A 15,307-nucleotide genomic window follows, 5' to 3' on the forward strand; every position below is an offset into this window, starting at 1 on the left:
ACGAGGGAAAAATTCAGGCCCAAATGGTGGATTCTCTGATTCTCTGATGCCATATCAGACATCCTGGAAAAGGTGATCAATAGAATGAGGGACATTTCCCAAAGGATCCCAACAATAGTGGCAAGAGTTCATGAAGGAGGGGAATACCAGGCAGATTGTATTTGGCAGCAATGTAGGGAGAAGTGTAATGACCGCTCCAGGGTTGCTAATTCTGATACAAAAACAGAAAATGCTGGAAAAACTCAGATGGTCTGACAGAATCTGTGGAGAGAGAAACAGAGTTAACGTTTCCTGTCCATATGAAATGTTAACTCTGTTTCTCTCTCCACAGATACTGCTAGACCTGCTGAGTTTTTCCAGCATTTTCTGTTTTTGTTTCAGATTTATAGCATCCACAGTATTCTGCTTTTATCTTGCTCCTAATTCTGATATTTGATACCCTCTGCTTTGCTCTACACCACATGGGGCCCCAGTACTCAAAGGTCTTCTCTCCCCTGCTTCCTATCACTCACATAATCACAGCTGCACACTTCACTTCCTTCTGCTGCTACCACCGCACTTTGAAGCTGCTATTAGCCTCATAATTACTTCCCACACCTCTGCCCCCTTTCACAAAGCAACCACAATATTCTACTGTGACATGCATATCCTCAAGACATCACACTGTTACCACTAACACTCCACACTAACACAGCAGGAGAAGCTGACACATGTATTTAAAATCATCTCTTCCTGTATGTCCTGTCCCCACTGGAGGAAGAGGTGCCTGACATCAAGTTATGCCTGTGTCAGGGCCTGGTGAAACTAGAGGACAAGCCCTGAAGGTTACTGTACGACACCGCTTCTTTATCCTTTACCACTTCAATCTCATGTTAAATACTGTTTGACAAAGTACAACCCCTTTAACCCGCCTAACTCTGCTTACTCTTCCTGCTAACTGCTAACTTTTGACCTTGTCTTCCATTTTGGCTCTGGGCTAGTTTGAAGTTAAGGCAAAGGCGAGTGAATGGGGTGACAAAAGGTTGGGAGTCTGATCATGTGTATTCTGGAGTCAGGCACATTTGCTCCACAGCAATGATTACTGATTGTTTTCTTTTAAGTATACTTGAATTTTATTGGGTCCACTGAAGAACAACAGGCCCAGCATCTATTCTTGAATCAGCAAACAATTTCTGCAAAGGGGTACATGTTTGGAGCCTAATGCATGTATTAGGCGATCAGCCATAATGTGTAATAATGAGCACCCCATAACAAGGTGTCAATCAGACCCAGCATCATGTGTCTCAAAATTGGCCCTGTTAGCTCTGTTTTTCATCTAAAAAAAGGGTTGGAACAAGGGTCAATTTCTATGTGTATGTCTTTGTCCTCCTTTACTCCTAGATTTCTTGCTATCACATCTATTTTTCACTCTCCCTCATCTTTGTCTCTCTCCACTTCCGCACTTTATTTTGTCTCTAAATCCACTTTTGTCCCTTTTTCACAAGCTTCCCTTGTTCTATGCTTTTCTTTTTGCTTTCCTGTTCCCTCAACAATGGTTTCCTTTTCATTTTTTGCTTCCTAACACTTTGGAGCTGCCTCATAGAGTGCAGCAGAGGGTAAGTGAGGAAGTCAGAGGAGTCACTGAAATTCCCAGGCTGCGGGAAATACAAAGTGGAGGGGGTGAGAGATTTTTTTAAAATTACTGGAAAGTCTGCTTCAAACACAAAGGGCAGCTCAAAATACAAAGGGCAGGAAGAGGGACCCTTCAAAAAAGTACAGGAAAGGGCAACTTCAAACACAAAATACAGAAGATTCAAAACTTCAAACACATAGTACAAGAGAGGAATAATCAAACCAAAAATACACAAGGGAGCAACAAGCTCATTCATGCTAAATGTTGGGCAGGTCTACCCTGACTATCCCAGGTGGTAGTTGCAACAGTGGTTTTGAAATGCTTGGGAAAAAATGAGTTGACGTAGGATATGGTGCAGCACATCTTGATTTTATTATACTGGGGATGTAGGAAGAAAAAGGGATGTGTAGAACACTATATTTGGAGCATTGGGAAAATGAACTGTGGAAATACAAAAGGTCACTGACCATAGTTATCCCCTGCTGGAAAGTGCAGTTGTTTGAAAGTATAGTGAGAAGCATAGGCCTAGTTATTGCCTATCACAATTAAAAAACCGGCTACAGTCACCAAATATACTTTCATTTAAAATGATCCTTTAGACCAGCTATCATGGACCAGAACCTGTGAAACCATACCCCAAGCGCTGATCACCAATTTCAGATGATGAGAGAGAGAGGAGGAGAAGGAAAATACTATGGTTACAACAACCAAATTCCTCTCTGAGAACACTTCTGCTCTTCTCAATGAAGACCAGTGAAATATTGGGAACCATGAAAGGACGTTCAAATGAACAGTAGTGGGAAACTAATAGCTTCAATTTAACAGGCTAAGGATTTGTGATGGGAGAGCCCTGATACAAGATTAACTTAGCAGCATGTCATGATTTTAACTGATTTACATTGAAAGCTTCAATTCTGCATCGGCTTGAAAAGGCTTTGCTTTGGTATTGCCGCTTGTAAATGCTGAATTTTTACACTATATCATTATGACAAACATAGAAATAGCCATGCTTTTAGCCTTGTATACAAAACATGAGTGTATCCCAGATTTAATATGGATTCTGTTCGCTTGTCCATAATGATAAAAGCCTTCAGTCATCAGCGACTGACAGGAATATCATTATGATTAATATAAATATCCATTACCATTGCATTGATAAGCAACATTTCTTGATTGTTATTCTGTTGAATATTTTATTAGTTACATCTTGTAATCTCACAAAACGACCTTCCATCCAATCATATCGTTATGTGTGTTTGTAAAGTTGCATATATTTTAGGAATTATTTTTATGAAGATTTGCCTGGAGAACCTTCCTCAAAGCAAAATATATTTCATAAACCATTATTTCCATGGCAAAGACAGTCACTTTGAGGAACCTGATAGGTTGAGGATGCCAGTATGGAGGGAGAAGTCAGTGGGTGTTAAATTGGGCTGTGTTGCATCCCTTTTCCAGGAATTAAATGATCTTTCAAGGCACCAAAATGGCAGGCAGGAAGCGCGCACATGCTTCTAACTGGAAGTACTCTACCCACCACTCTGGGCAAGGATAACAAGAATCTGCTTCAGGTCTCCTGCAGCAACAATGGTTTGCCTTGTGGCAGCAGGAACCAGTGATAGAGAAAACAAACCTAAAGATCAAGTACATAAAAACAGGTAAGTGCTTAGCACCAAGATCATCCCATACACTGCCAATGCCAGCCCAAGAATCCTGACCTCCAGTCCCTCAGCCCTCAATCTCCCTCATCCTGTGGCCCAACTGCAATGTCTCCCCAAGGCCCTTTAGCTCATATCCCTGATGCCATGATCCTACTTGCTGCCACCAATCCCTTATTGTGAGCTGCTCCTGCACCAAACTTCCAGCAACCTAACCTGTGTGGCTTCCTCCAGCAGTGCTGTCTCTGCTGTTATGACCCTGTCAGTGACTGTTAATGTTTAAAGAAGGAATTCAAACACCAGACAGAACTATGCCACAAGATTTCATGTTTTTAAACAAAAACAAACTTTACTGTATACAAAAGAAATTAAACAAAAGAAGCCCAACTTAATGCTATAGTTTGTAAATACTTATGCTATAAACTCAGTTCTGCTTGTTACTTCTCCTTAAGAGTTCCCTTATCTTACAAAATCATAAAGGTTCATTAACTTCTTTAGGGACCAACCCAAAGGTATGCCACGATTGTGCGGAAGTCACTTTGATTTTTCTTCAGTGTTCCAGATATTCTCCGAAGTAAGATTCTATGGGGGTCCTTCCATTTGCTTCTTGGTTACACAACCTTCCACCTTTTCTTTACAGACCTCAGAGCTGTGGACTCCTCAGCTGCTTGTCCCGGTTTTGGACATACATAGACTGCTTTTCCTGAGTATGCTCGCACAGCTTCTGTACAGCTCTTTCCAAGCAAACTATTCAAGCAGATTGCTTTCTGCCACAAGGCTCTATGTGGATCACTGTAGATTTCTTCCTCCAGCTTCAAACCATCCATATCTTCCAGTTTCCTTCCCTCTTACAAAATCCAAACTTAGCTCAAACCCTCAACCACATTTTGCATTGTGAACCTGTATTTTCTCTGCTTAAATGCAGGCCTGACTAATACTTATTTCCTTTGGCTCCCCCAGCTCAGCGAATTGTAGCCGACACAAGACCAAATCTGAAACTGCCTCTGTTGTTTGCCAAACTGAACTGCTTGCCTTCTGTCAGCAAGCACACACACATAAATTCAACAAAAGAACCTCCTAACCAAGGCTCCACTCTGAATCACTATCTCTATGGAAATATGGCATGCTTTGGAATGGTTCAAACAGAAATGCGAACAAATTATTTTATCTTGAACATAACTCTTTGATTCTGCAACTCAAATGAAAACATTCTATCTCTAATGGAGTTTTATGACACTTTTTCCCAGAATTTCTAGCTTTTAGCTTCTTTTATGGAGATATCAGTAGGCATCCTGACTTTACCCAGAGGTCCAGAAATGAGTCACCCATTGTTTAAGCTTCTTCACTATCAACTCTGACCTTGAAAGATAAACACAGGTTACTTTTTAAGTATAATAAACCCAGGCTGTTTGAATTGCATTTACATAAGAGTTATTATCAGTTTCTCAATCAGATGTCTACTTATCTTACATTTAACACTTAAGCTTCCAACATAAATGTTATATTCCTAAAACTAAAAGTTATATTCTAAAACATGAATTAAGAACTAGATCTTCACAACATTATGTCAATGAGATCCAAGTCCAAATGTACCTTGGATCTTCTCGTTTGTGTACAGATTAATTACCTTACACACCTAAAATGTGCAATCCCAAATTTTTAAGCACTAACTTTTGCTTTTGCGTGCCCTTTGACTCATCCACAAAGTAAAAGAACGCTTTGATCTCAGTGCTCCATCAAGAAACTCTGCTATAAATTCTACCCGCATAAAAAAGATAAATTTAATCATTATAGACGGCTTTAGAATGATTTATAGATGCTTATTAAACTGTGTACTTCCTCCATCACCAAAGCAAAAGGGCCAGAAATTAGGCTGGGAACTGCTTAGCACTCGTTGGACCAGGATTGTGGCCTGGATCTTGAAGAGCAGATATTTGTTTCCTTTACAAAGAGGGCTCTGAGGCCAGATCAACTTCAAAATCACTCCCTAAGCATATAAATCTCATCCCTAGAATAGGTCTATATATTTTATTTACTTTTTTGACTGCCTCCAAATGCTCAGCTATCAGTTTTAGCTGCCTACCCATCAAAAGCTTTATACCTCTTGTTCTGTCACCTGATGAATATTATCATTAAAGGTATGTTCCATTCTATTGCTTCTTCACCTAGTTGCACAATTTATACATATCTCTGTTGAACTCCACCTACCATCACACACTTAATACTTTGCCATTTTTCCCCCACTGTGAACCTTATTAACTTTGATGATTATAGGGAAAGAAAATCTCCAAAGTAACTAGGAAATTCAGCAGCTTGAGAAGGAAACGCATAGGCATCAGCTTGAGGCCAGCACGAGCCAGAAAAGGAAGTTCGCTGGCACAAAACTAAGTGTGCAGCTTAGTAATGGAGACTAACAAAAAAGCGAAGTAGCGACTGTGTGATCCTGCATTAGCTAAATGCATTGCAACAAAATACAGCCTAACACAGTGAAAATAAACAGATTCAGCCCAGGATCCAATACATGGTTTAAATTTGGTTAAGTTAACCTTGTTCCAAAATTTTATGAAAGCCAATGTACAGATTATGCATTAGGGAACTTTGAATTACTATTTAGCTCAAAAAAGGCCAAGAAATATAGACCAAACATTCAATACCCTCATTCAGTGAAAAGCCTTGACTCAATCCTTCTTTGCAAACCTTTCATTCAACACGCTAGAGTTCCACCATGTCATCCTGCTTCCAATGCAGCAGCTGAGCATCCAGTACAAATTGTTAAGTGTGGTCTTGTTAAGAAAATGCTAGGTACAAATCTGAAGAAATTTCTGTTTTCCCTCGATCACTGACTGGCAATTTTTATGTTTATTTATCTTAACACGTCAAACACTACTACCAGCAAGACACCAACTAAATTGAAACAGAAAATGCTGGTAAAGCTCAGCAAGGCTGACAGCATCTGTGGAGAGAGAAACAGAGCTAACGTTTTGAGTCTGTATGACTCCTCTTCAGAGCTGAATTGTTCAACTGAAGATGGCCCAGACGAGGTTTTCATTGCTGAAGTCACATTTCGCACAGTCAGTAGAAGGCAGAAAAAGAATCATGATAGGGTGGAGTGAGAGAAAGAAGTCTGAAGTTGAAGCAGAAGGTTAAGGTGAAAGATCATCATCATAAGTAGTTGAAGGGGCTACCAGGAAGAGATGTGAAAATATGTGGTCTTCGAACATATTTGGTAGTGGAAAGGTTAGGTTCATACATATATTTCATGTTTTACCTTCAGAGGTTCATGAAGAAGGAGGAAGTTGAGAAGAATCGAATTAGTCTGATGAATTGGGACACGAGTAGAGTTACTACAACACAAGTTATGCCTAAAACCAATTCAGATCTAAGTCAGGATCAGACAGACATGAATGATAAAGAGGAAAATACAATTGAAGGTCAGGGTAAAAATCAGTCTTTTTTGGAGAAGAATTCTCCTCAGACTCAGTCCAAGATGAGTCAAAGTCTTTCCCCAAGTACTGAAAATTTGGGTCAAGGAAGGAGGTATCCTTTTAGGAATAAGAAACCAGTTGTCAAGTTTGAGTTTGACACGTGAATTAATGAAAACAGAGAAATTTATAAAATGATGTGGAACTCGAACATATTTGTGGGGAATTTATAGAGCCCACAAAAGCAGGAAATGTGGTGTACAGGTTAATTCATTAGGCAGGATGCAAAATTTCAATTTCCTGATGGCAGGTTGAGATCCAAACCAGACTGGCCACCCAGCATCGAATTAGGCACAGGAAATGACAGCAGCAAACCCAGCCTTGTCAACCCTGCAAAGTCCTCTTTACTAACATCTGAGGGTTTGTACCAAAATTTGGAGAGCTGTCTTACAGAATAGTCAAGCAACAGCCAGACATAGTCATACTCACCGGATCATACCTTACAACCAATATCCCAAGCTCCTCCCATGCCATCCCTGGGTTTGTCCTGTCTCTCCAGCAGGACAGATCTAGCAGAGGTGACAGCACCATGGCATATAGTTGGGAGAGAGTTGCTCTTGGAGTCCTCAATATTGACTCTGGACCCCATGAATTCTCATGGCATTACATCAAATATAGGTATGGCAACCTCCTGCTGATTGGCACACATCAATGACCTTCCTTCCATAATAAGGTCAGAAGTGGGGATGTTCGCTGATAATTGCACAATGTTCAGCACCATTCACGACTCCTCAGAAACTGAAGCAGTCCATGTCCAAATGCAGCAAGACCTGGACAATATCCAGGCTTAGGCTGACAAGTGGCAAGTAACATTTGCGCCACACAAATGTCAGGCAATGACCATCTCCAACAAGAGAGAATCCAACCATTGCCCCTTGATATTCAATGGCATTACCATCATGGAATCCCCCACTAACAACATCTTGGAGGTTATCATTGACCAGAAACTGAACTGTAGCTACAAGGGCATGTCAGGGGCTAGGAATCCTGCGACGAGTAACTCATCTCCTGACTCCCCAAAGCCTGCCCGCCATCTACAAGGCACAATGTGATGGAATACTCCCCACCTGCTTGGATGAATGCAGCTCCTACAACACCAAAGAAGCTGGACACTGTCCAGGACAAAGCAGGCCCCTTGGTTGGCACCATATCCACAAACACTCACTCCCTCCTCCACCGACGCACAGCAGCAGCAGTGTGTACCATCTACAAGATGCACTGCAGGAATTCACCAAGGCTCCTTTGACAGCACATTCGAAACTCACAACCTGGAAGGACAAGGGTAACGGATAGATGAGAACACCACCACCTCGAAGATCCCCTCCAAGTCATTCACTAACCTGACTTGGAAACATATCGCTGTTTCTTCACTGTCGCTGGGTCGCCGCCTGCCATCGGCTGCACGCGGCCATTTTACGTTGGCGTGCCAATTAAGACCCACCAAGCGTGATGCACACCCAGAAGCACTGTGTGCTCCCTGTGAGGGCGGGGGGAGTAGGCTGAGTCAGGGCCTGTGCTCTTGCGCGCATGTGTGCGAAAGAGCTCAGAAATCTTCTCTGAGGCTTAGAGCTGTCTCAGGGAGATTAGTTTGATTTTGGAATAAAGAAGAAAAAAAATTTTAAGAAATGTCCCCTCATGTGACAGTGTCACATGAGCTGGGACATGTCAATGAATTATATTTAAAAATTTTATTAAACTTTAAAAACGTTCATGAAACCTCATCCAACGCTTGGATGAGGTTTCATGATAAATGCGAAGGCCGCCTGGGCTCTTCACCTGCCTGAAAACCTTAAGGTTGGACGGGCAACTTATTTAATTATTTTAATTAGTTTTTCAATGGCCTTAATAGGCCTTTGACATTTCAGCGGGCACACAAACGACTCCGCTGCATGCCCGCAGAACTGAATATCTGAATGACGTGGGGTGACATTGGGACGCACGCCCAAAGACACTGTGCATTGTTTTACACGTAGGCGAGAGGGGCCCACCCCCACTCGCCAACTCGAAGATTCTGCCCAGAGAATGCTGGCTGAGGGCTACAATGTCCATCACAAGGAGTGGCTCGGTAGCACAAATACAAACTGAACTGTTCAAGTACTGAAGGACATATCTGCCAGGCTGTGTAGTAGGATTTGACAATGACCCTGATGCCCTCCGGATCTGAGACAAGGGATCCGTTGTCGGCCAGCAGCGTAAGGAGCCTGTGGAACCTGTGCCTTTTTTCCAGAGAGTAGAAGAAGGGGGAGCCACGGTCCAGATCCCAGAGGAACTGAATCCATGACCTCGCGTTCGCACCGCGAGACCCGACCAGTTGCAGGTCCTGCAGCGTGCCCTTCTTCTCTTCGTACACCAACCACAGAGCCGGGTCCATGTTGGGCTGACGGAGACGTACCTCCAGGTCAAACACCTCCTTCTCCAACTCCTAGACCCAGGATTTCCACCTCTTTGGCGACCCCCTTGTGTACTCCTGACAGAAGGCGCGGACGTGAGCCTTGCCCATGTCCCACCCTAGACTCAAGGAGGGGAAGCCTCTCCGCTTCCTTCTCCAGCCAGCCCAGAAATGACGGAACGAGTCCAGGAACCGCTCGCCCTCCGGCAGCAGGTTGTTAAAGTGCCAGTACGCGGACCCCGTCCGAGCGCAAAGCAGAATGAGCTCCGCCCACACCTGACAGTGGTCTGAGAACAGCACCTGCTGCACAGAAGCTGATGGAACACAGGACACGTACACCTTCGAAACGTAAAGGCAGTCGAGTCTGGATGCTCCGAATCCAGGTGACACAAAAGTGAAAATGCTGGAGTCGGGATGGAGATTTCGCCAGACGTTCACCAGATTGAAGGAGCCGACCAGGTCCACAATTTACTCACACCGAATGAACGGGGCTGGGCACCGTGATGGTCCCCAGTTGAAATCCGCTCCCCGCCCCCCCCACCCCCACTGAGGACAATGCACTCGCCTGCGTCGATGGAGCCGAGATGAGTGGACACTTCCTCAGAGAGTCTCGCTTGCTGCTGCACGCCCAGGGGAGCGTACACATTCACAAAGTGAAGCACCGCCCCCCCCAGATGCAGTCAGGTGCAGCAACCGGCTTGGCACCTGTTCCTTGACCCCCAAGATCTCCGGCTGAAAATTTGGAGCCAACAAGATAGCCACCCCGCCAGAATTGGAGGCTAGGTGACTCATGTAGACCCCCCCCCCGCCTCACCAATCCAGGAGCCACTTAGCTTTGTCTCCTGGAACGGTATGGGTTTCTTGCAGGAAGCACACCGCATACTTCCTGTCCTGGAGGATCGAGAAGTTCCGGAACCTGCGCTGTGCGTCCCTGCTGCCAGTGATGTTGAGGCTGGCTATGGTAGTCTTCATTGTCAGGAGTATGTGCTACCATCACCATGCCTCATGTAAGAAGGGGAGGACTATTTTAATCCTTCAGGATCCCAGCGAGAAACATGTGGACCCTCCTCTTAGCGTTTCGGTCCAGCCCAGGGGCTTTTAGGGCCTCGCAGGTGGACCAGAACACAAGAGGAGAATGCCACTGGTCCAGGGCCAACTGCACCCTGTCTCAGAAACCGCGATTACCCACTAAAAAATCCTGGAGCTCTGGTTAAGGGATGAGGGGAAATTAGGTGGGGGGGGCACCAGGGAATCCACCACCTCACCCGATAATGACTCAGAGTCATCCCTGGTGCTCACCACCAAAACCCCGTCCTCCTCCAGGTCATCGCCTCCAGCTTCCAACCCTTCCCCCATATTGAGTACTGGGGCTGGTTCAGAGCTGCCAGTCAGCTCTGCCTCCAGCCCCAGGATCCCACCCTCAAGATCAAGGGCAGAGGGGCCCCCTCTGATCTCCTCTTGAGGATATCGGCCAAAGGGTGGCACCGGCTCAGAGTCCCACTCCCCCCCGCAGACAGCGGAAAAAGTTCCGGACCCAGGACGAGGTGCCCAGCGCTGAAGGTCGGGAGGGAGCCAGGAGGTCTTTCTCGCCACCGCTGCCCAATGACCTAGAGGTCGGGGCCATGAAGGGACTGCTGCAGTCCCCTGGTGGGCCAGATGGCATCTCGGGGGTACAAGGTGGGTCGGGGTGGAGCACCACTGCAAGGGCGATACCCTCACCAACCCCCAAGGGATCCTGCTCGAGAGACCGCGGCAAGGGATTGGGAATTTGGGCTCCCCCCAGAGGGCAGAGCGGTGATTTGCGGGGCAGAGACGCCAGCACCTTTTCATTGGTGGAATGGACACACCCGACCTCACAAGTGGCAAAGTCCTCCCCCTCCGAGGGGTGGCGTATCTTCCGGGATAGGCTGGGGGCAGGGGAGGCCTCCATCTGTGAGGCCGCCGCCACCTCATCCAGTCCCTCTGGACGCTCCACCCTCTGCGGTTTGGGATGGTCTATTCTTTTTAGGACAACCACCGGATCGGGGTCGAGCGCCCCATCGCCCCCAGGCCCAGGAGCCTGCGCATGAACGACGTCAGGCCCAGCACATGGCGCTGAGGTACACACGGGTGGAGAAGCTCGCACAGACATGTCGCCAGGGCCGGATGATGTTTTTCTCCCCGAGCCAGTGTCCCTAGGTGTCTGGGGATCAGAGTTAATTGTTTGAGGAGTTCAGGGGGCTTGGGGGGGGGTGGGGGGGGGGGCCGCCTCCGCATGGCGGGTCTTCCATCGTGCCTTCTTCTGGTGTGGGGTCTCTACCCACCCCCGCGAGATGGCGGTGGCTGCCGGCAGCACCTCCCCTTGTAGGGAGGAAGATGGAGTGGTGGCGGGGGGAAGAGCGGTGGTGCCAGCTGCAGCCGCCTGAGTGACATTAGTGGCGTTGGAGGCGAGGCAGTTCTTTCGGACGTGTCCCATCTCCTTTGCAGACATGGCACCACACGCCGTCCACCAACCAGGAGACGCAGTAGGCAGCCCCCTCAAAGGCGACGTCAAACTGCCCCTCCGTGCACTCCTCCCGAACCAGGCGAACAAAGACCTGGTGCCAGAAGGAGTACACGTGGTGGAGACTGGGCTCCCTGAGGCCGAGCAGGATTGGCACCACCCAAGACCTGACCTCCCCCAGTTGGTGAAGGTGGGGGAGGAGCAGCTCACCGGGAACGAAGGGCGGGACGTTGAATAAAACAAGCTTCTCCGCGGTGGCCTCAAGATTATCCAGTGCCATGTAGATCCCACCCATGGTGAGCCCCTTGGCCAGGGCGAGGGTGCACCACCCGCTCGGACCTCAAGAAGAACACCACCTTCCCACACACGTGTGAGGCAGCAACAATGGCCGAGGGGCTGACAACCCCAGTCAAAGCCTTCATGCATGTCTCTACAATCATCTCAGGGTGAACGGAGCTCTTCACCCCCATGACCCCAGTCAGGAAGTGGAATGGTGACAGGGCTGCGGGAGCAGTGGAGGCCACGGAAGTTGTCACTCCCGCATAGGCCTTTTTGGCGGCCCCGCCACCGGTGATAGCGCCACCTCCACAGCTGCCCTGGAGGGCCCAGCCACCGGTAAACCCATGGCAGCCATTGGGGGATGAGGGGCCAGACCCACCTCGAGCTCTGTCGGTGGTAGCAACAGCGTTTAGAAGGGGGGAGCGGGGGAAAAGAAGGATTACCCTCTCCCTCCTGATGGTGTGTAAAGACAGAAGGGGAGGAAAGAGAGAGGGAAAAAGGACAGGGAGGCACAGAAGGGGAAAGGGTAATAGGTACAGGGTGGGTGGGTGTCGCTGGGTGGAGTGAAGCAGGGTGGTGCGGGCCTGGCTGCTCTTCCTGTAGGGGGCGGTCATTGTATTCGCCAGCCGGTGCTGCCTGGCACACAGAAGTCAGTTCACCAGACTGCTACCTGGACTTGGACATGGGTGGGGCAAAAAGTGAGGGTTTCCGGGCAGACAAGATGTTAAATGGACACACACACGCACGCACCCCTTCTCCCTGAGTTCCTTCAGTAGTCTTCTTCCTCCCCCTCCAGAGCACGACAGTCTTCACAGCCCCTACCAAACAAAAGTCCAGACACCCACCGCAGATGTAATGAAAAAGTCCTTGTCTCCCGCCTCCCTGTCTTGCAGCACCTCCTCTCTCTCTCTCTCTCCGCCAATTCTTCAAACCTCAGGCCTTGCGGGCTCCAGCCCCTGCAACCCCAGCAACAATACACAGTAATAGGCTTCTAGTGTCCCTTAGGCAGCAGCAAAACCAGAGCAGCTTGTAAAAGTCCAGAGGAGTATGTTGGAAAAAGCAGTAGGAGCAGCAGGGTGTACCTCTCCCAGTAGCAGCAGCCACAGCCAGCATCACACTGCAACAGCTCCCACTCAGGCAGGAACGAGCTGTACTGGAGCCCAATCAGGAAGCTGTAAGCCCCACAATCTGGGCATGGGTGTTAATCACTTGTACATACTGTTCACTGTTGTCAATAAACTCCTAAGAATATTTCTCTGCCTATGGCTCCTGGTTCTGATGAGCAGTGTTCATGTCAGTCAGATGTGAAACCTTGTTTCCTGCACAAGATAAAGGCAGGTGTCTCAGTCCAGGGCCTCTTCCCTGTGTAGTGTGTAACCTTCAGACCAAAGTGATGGTCAGGTCTCACACTCACTGGAGACATTAGCGTTTCTGCACCTCAATGGTGCTTATCATTGCTGCCAGAATGTAATGGGCGGGCATCACAGTGTTCCGCCATTCTCTCTGTGTGCTCTCAGCACCTTTAAAAGTGGGATTGGCCCCCATCTCTTCATCATCTGTGACCAGTGACACTGTGCTCCTGAAGGAGTCAGGTGCTGAAGGCTCTCAAAGGATCAAATGCATTTAAAGTTCCATGGCTGCATCTCTATGATATGACCCTGATCACAGAACGCAGGCGAGCTGCCCTCGGCCAGACAGGAGTCAGAGGTTCTCAGAGGTTATGTGAAGATCTTTGGGATGTCCTCACTGCATGCCATCATCATCCTCCTGCAATCGAGTGACTATAAGGGCTTCCACAGCATCTCCATGACAGGAGCCTTATCACAGAGGGTATGTGCACTGCCATAAGCCAAAGTGGAGTCAAACGTTCATAGATGCAACATGAGGATCCAAGCTGTCTCCTTACTGCTTGTCATCATCATTCTCCACAAATCTAGCAGCTATCAGAGCCTCCAGAGCCTGCCTCATCTGGCCAGTGTGAAGGCCTCATCCCCATCATCGCCGTCTTTGAGGACATCTTCACCCCCATCCCGTCGGCGTTCTCACCATCGGAGGAGACCTCCAGTTCCTCCAACTCCTCCTCAGCCAGCTCCTCTCCCCGGTGCAGCGCCAGGTTGTAAAGGGCGCAGCAGGCAATTATGAGGCATAACACCCTCTGTGGACTGTATTGCAGGGCTCCACCAGTCCGGTCCGGGCACCAGAACTTCATTTCTAGCTTCCTGATGGGGTCTGCTCCACCAGGTTGTGAGTTGCAGCATAAGCCTCGCTATACCTTCACTCTGCTGCACCGCACGGGTGTCATCAGCGATGTCCTCTGCTGGCAGCAATGTCCCTGAGGAGCCATCCCTGCAGCTTCTGTGGACCCTGGAAGATGTCAGAGATCTGTGACTGAATGAGAATGTAGGATTCATAGAAACTCCCTGGAAACCGTGTGCGTTTGTGGTTGTCGCATAGCAGCTGAACATTCAGCAAGTGGAATCCCTTGCAGTTGACATAGTTGACCATACTGTGATGGAGATCTGAGCGCCACATGAGTGCAGTCGATGGCAACCTGTACCTGTGGGAAATCTAAATCCCATCGCTCTTGCGTCCTGGCTTTCCTGATCCCGGGTGAAGTGCACAAAGTTGTGTGCTCTCGCAAAGGTGGCATCCATGACCTCATGGATGCATTTGTGAGTGAGGCTTGTGATGTCCCACAGACGTCACCCGTGGAGCCCTGAAAGGACACATCGGTGTAAATGTTGAGCACCATTGTCACTTTCGCGGCCACTGGCAGTGGATGCCCTCCATGTCCCCGTGGCATCAAATCCTGCAGCAGGTGGCAGATGTGACCAATCAATTCCCTAGACATGCACAGTATTTGGCAACACTGGTGCTTGGTCATCTGCAGGAATGAAAGACAGCATCTATAGACCCTTAGTCTAGCTAGGCGCCGACCAGTGATGGCTCACTGTGGCTGTTCAGAGGTGTGTGTGTGGGAGCCCCAGCCACCCCTTCTTCCAGAGGGTGCTGTTCCTTCCTCTGCGCAGCCAGATGCCTCAGTCGCTCTCTTCTCAGCCATATTTGCTCTCTGTGTGCCATGAGACATACAGCTAGGTCACCACGCTCCATGATTCTGATGTACTCCTCCTGCAGGCTGAAAGAGAGAGAGAGAGAGACGCCTGGGTTCACATGGGCGTACTAAGAACTTGTATGGGTTAAGCCTAAGGCACCTTAACGAATCCCAGAGAACGCTGGCCACCACTTGGATGGCCAAAGTTTAGTGCACTGAAACTCTACCTGTTTCCGCCCCACTCCACCCAACTGATTGGAAGTAGCTTTGCCCATTGGACTGCATGCTGTGCTCTCAGCTCAGGTACAGGCATTCTCCTAACCCACACTGCAAGGCTGGAACCATGGGGGAGACTG

The sequence above is a fragment of the Carcharodon carcharias genome, chromosome 4 (assembly GCF_017639515.1).
Source record: "Carcharodon carcharias isolate sCarCar2 chromosome 4, sCarCar2.pri, whole genome shotgun sequence".
Taxonomy (NCBI): Eukaryota; Metazoa; Chordata; class Chondrichthyes; order Lamniformes; family Lamnidae; genus Carcharodon; species Carcharodon carcharias.